This window comes from Pteronotus mesoamericanus, unplaced genomic scaffold, assembly GCF_021234165.1.
Source record: "Pteronotus mesoamericanus isolate MK-2021 breed Mesoamerican mustached bat unplaced genomic scaffold, CSHL_Meso_final contig_173, whole genome shotgun sequence".
In the NCBI taxonomy this organism is placed as follows: domain Eukaryota; kingdom Metazoa; phylum Chordata; class Mammalia; order Chiroptera; family Mormoopidae; genus Pteronotus; species Pteronotus mesoamericanus.
This window is the reverse complement of record NW_026555072.1, coordinates 4,319,557-4,322,956: the sequence shown is the minus strand read 5'-3', so window position 1 is coordinate 4,322,956 and position 3,400 is coordinate 4,319,557. Positions and strand designations below refer to the sequence as shown.

Genomic DNA, 3,400 nt, shown 5'->3' with positions numbered 1-3,400 from the left:
TGTGGATGCCCAGTCCACCTTCTCTAGCCTCTACCGCACCTCTTATTAGTTAGGTTGTGCTAAAGCTGATTCTTTTGTGTGTCTGAGGTTATAAGGTTCCTCTCTCACTATTGTTCAGTTGTTTGTTCCAGGTGGTTTCTCCACAATTTAGTTGTAATTCCAGATTGGTCCCGGGAGGAGGTCAGTGTGACTTCCACTCACTCCTACGCCATCTTGAACTCCTCTATTATTATTATTTTTATTACTTTTCTTGTTCACTAAACCATAAAAATCTTTTTTGGTAGTAATTGTGCCTCTATAACAATTTCTACCAACACCATGCCTGGCATATAGTAGGTTCCCAATACATTTTTGTTGAATTAATTAATTTTTTAAAAAGCCGGAACTCAGGCCCGGCCCAGCCAGCGAGCTATCTCCCTTTGTCTAATAACCATGTCCACCAACGAGAATGCTAATTCACCAGCTGCCTACCTTAACAGATTTAAGAACAAGGGGAAAGACAGTACAGAAATGAGGCATCGCCGAGTAGAAGTTAATTGGAGATGAGAAAAGCTAAGAAGGATGAACAGATACGGAAAAGGAGAAATGTAAGCTTGTTTCCCGATGTTGCTACTTCTCCACTGCAGGAAAACCCCAACAACCAGGGCACTATAAATTGGTCTGTTGAGGACACTGTCAAAGGCATAAATAGCAACAATTTGGAAAGCCAACTCCAAGCTACCCAGGCTGCAAGGAAACTGCTTTCTAGGAAAAAACAACCACCCATAGACAACATAATCCAGGCTGGTTTGATCCCAAAATTTGTGTCCTTCTTGGGCAGAACTGATTGTAGTCCCATTCAGTTTGAATCTGCCTGGGCCCTCACTAACATTGCTTCTGGAACATCAGAACAGACCAAGGCTGTAGTAGATGGAGGTGCTATCCCAGCATTCATTTCTTTGTTGGCATCTCCCCATGTTCACATCAATGAACAAGCTGTATGGGCTCTAGAAAACATTGCAGGTGATGGTTCAGTTTTCCAAGACTTGGTTATCAAGTATGGTGCAGTTGATCCTCTGTTAGCTCTTCTTGCAGTTCCTGATGTCATTTTTAGCATGTGGTTACTTACATAATCTTACTTGGACACTTTCAAACCTTTGTCATAACAAGAATCCTGCACCCCCACTAGATGCTGTTGAGCAGATTCTTCCTACTTTAGTTCGTTTCCTGGATCATGATGACCCAGAAGTATTAGCAGATAGCTGCTGGGCCATCTCCTATCTTACTGATGGTCCAAATGAATGGATTGAAATGGTTGTGAAAACAGGAGTTGTGCCCCAACTTGTGAAGCTCCTGGGAGCTACTGAATTGCCAATTGTGACTCCTGCACTAAGAGCCATAGGAAATATTGTCACTGGGACAGATGAACAGACTCAGGTTGTAATAGATGCGGGAGCACTTGCAGTCTTTCCCAGCCTGTTAACGAACTCTAAGACTAATATTCAGAAGGAAACTACACAGGCAATGTCAAACATCACAGCTGGCCATCAGGACCAGATACAGCAAGTTATGAATCATGGATTAGTCCCATTCCTCATTGTTGTTCTGTCTAAGACAGACTTTAAGACACAAAAGGAAGCTGTATGGACTGTTACCAACTATACAAGCGGTGGAACAGTTGAACAGATTGTATACCTTGTTCACTGTGGCATAATAGAACCATTTTAAACCTCTTAACTCTGAAAGATACCAAAATTATCCTAGTTATTCTGGATGCCATTTAAAATATCTTCCAGGCTGCTGAGAAACTAGGTGAGACTGAGAAACTTAGTATAATGATTGAAGAATGTGGAGGTTTGGACAAAATTGAAGCTCTACAAAATCATGAAAATGAATCTGTATACAAAGCTTCATTGAACTTGACTGAGAAGTATTTCTCTGTAGAGGAAGAGGAAGATCAGAATGTTGTGCCAGAAACTACCTCTGATGGCTATACATTCCAAGTTCAGGATGGCACTCCTGGGACCTTTAACTTCTAGATTGTACAGCTGAGGCATAAAATGTTGTTTGTTGTGTACTATGTTTGGTATAAGTTTGTCTTAACCGTTTCTCTACTAAGAACTCTTTTTAAATGTGGTTTGTTATTGTAGCACTTTTTACAATGAAACTATACTTGAACAGTTCCAAACTGTACATACTGTATGAAACTTCTCCTATCAATGGGTTTCTTATTTCTATGTGAAATTTCTTATCTTACAGTGTCCTGTAAATAAAGATTAAGTTCCACCATTTAAAAAAAAGCCACTTAGCTGCATTTAACATCAAAACTATAAATCTCTCTCTAAACAGAATGTAAATTTGTAAAGAATTGTTGATACATCCCTCCCCCAACAATGATTCTTATGATCTCTCCATGGCTGTAGATTGTGTGTGAATCTTACAAACAGCATTTCACAGCAGTCTCTTCCATGTCTTCTGAGAAGAGACAATTCTAAATAATGCTTATTTAAGACTTCTCAGGTTTTTGCATGGGTATTAAGATTTGAAGTTTGTAGAGAGGAATGTTTGTACAATGAGCAAAAAATAAGAGAAGGAAAGAATGACAAGGAATATAAATGGCTGGCCACTCTGGGTGGGGAAAAGAAGGGTTAGAATTGAGAGGTTTGGCAGAATCTCCAAGGCAAACTTGAGATAGGTTGGCTATTCCCATTTCAAGTATGCACACATCTCTGGAACTCCCTGAAGTCTTTTGTGGGGGAAAACCCCACCTACGGGTTCTGGATGAAACGTTCCTCCAGGCATCCAGAAATGAGTCCCTGGTCTTATTACTCATTTCCTGGAAAAGTCATAGCTGGTCTATCCTGACCTTCAGAGCCTGAAGGAGTGCAGATTCATCTTCTAAATTCAAGAATTTAAAGAAACCATTCAGAAAAACCTCAAAAACCAATCTTTCTGTCTTCTGCTTTATTTATCAAAAATGTCATGAACATTTTTACTGGTACTTTCTTTAGCATGTTCTGGGTGAATCGGCATGAAAACAAAGTGACTCAACTGCCAGGCTGAAATTGAAGGCTGCAAACAACATTATTTCTAGTTTTTGAAAAACTGGTAAGAATCAAAGTCACTCTTTTCAGCCTTATGTAAAGTCATCCTTGTAACCTTCAGTTTGGCATGATCTCTAGTGTTAGTGGTGCTGTTATTACCTATATTTCTTTATTTGTTTCAATAACTCCAGTCTTGTTTTCCACCTTGGCTTTGGTAACAGTAACTTACCTTTCTGGGAAACTATATTTATATTATCCTTACTTGGTTATGATTACCTGGCAAGCAGAAAAGCCAATGTTGAGAATATGCCATTCATGTTTCCTCTCCTCTTTTGCCAAGCTCTTGGGATTTTAACATTTTAATTATGGAAGATTCT

General features: G+C 39.4%; 1 pseudogene; it reads left to right on the top strand.

Annotated features, from left to right (window-relative positions):
• Positions 1–432: 432 nt before the first annotated feature.
• On the top strand, positions 433–2,018 carry LOC129065145 (importin subunit alpha-1-like; annotated as a pseudogene).
• Positions 2,019–3,400: the final 1,382 nt, after the last annotated feature.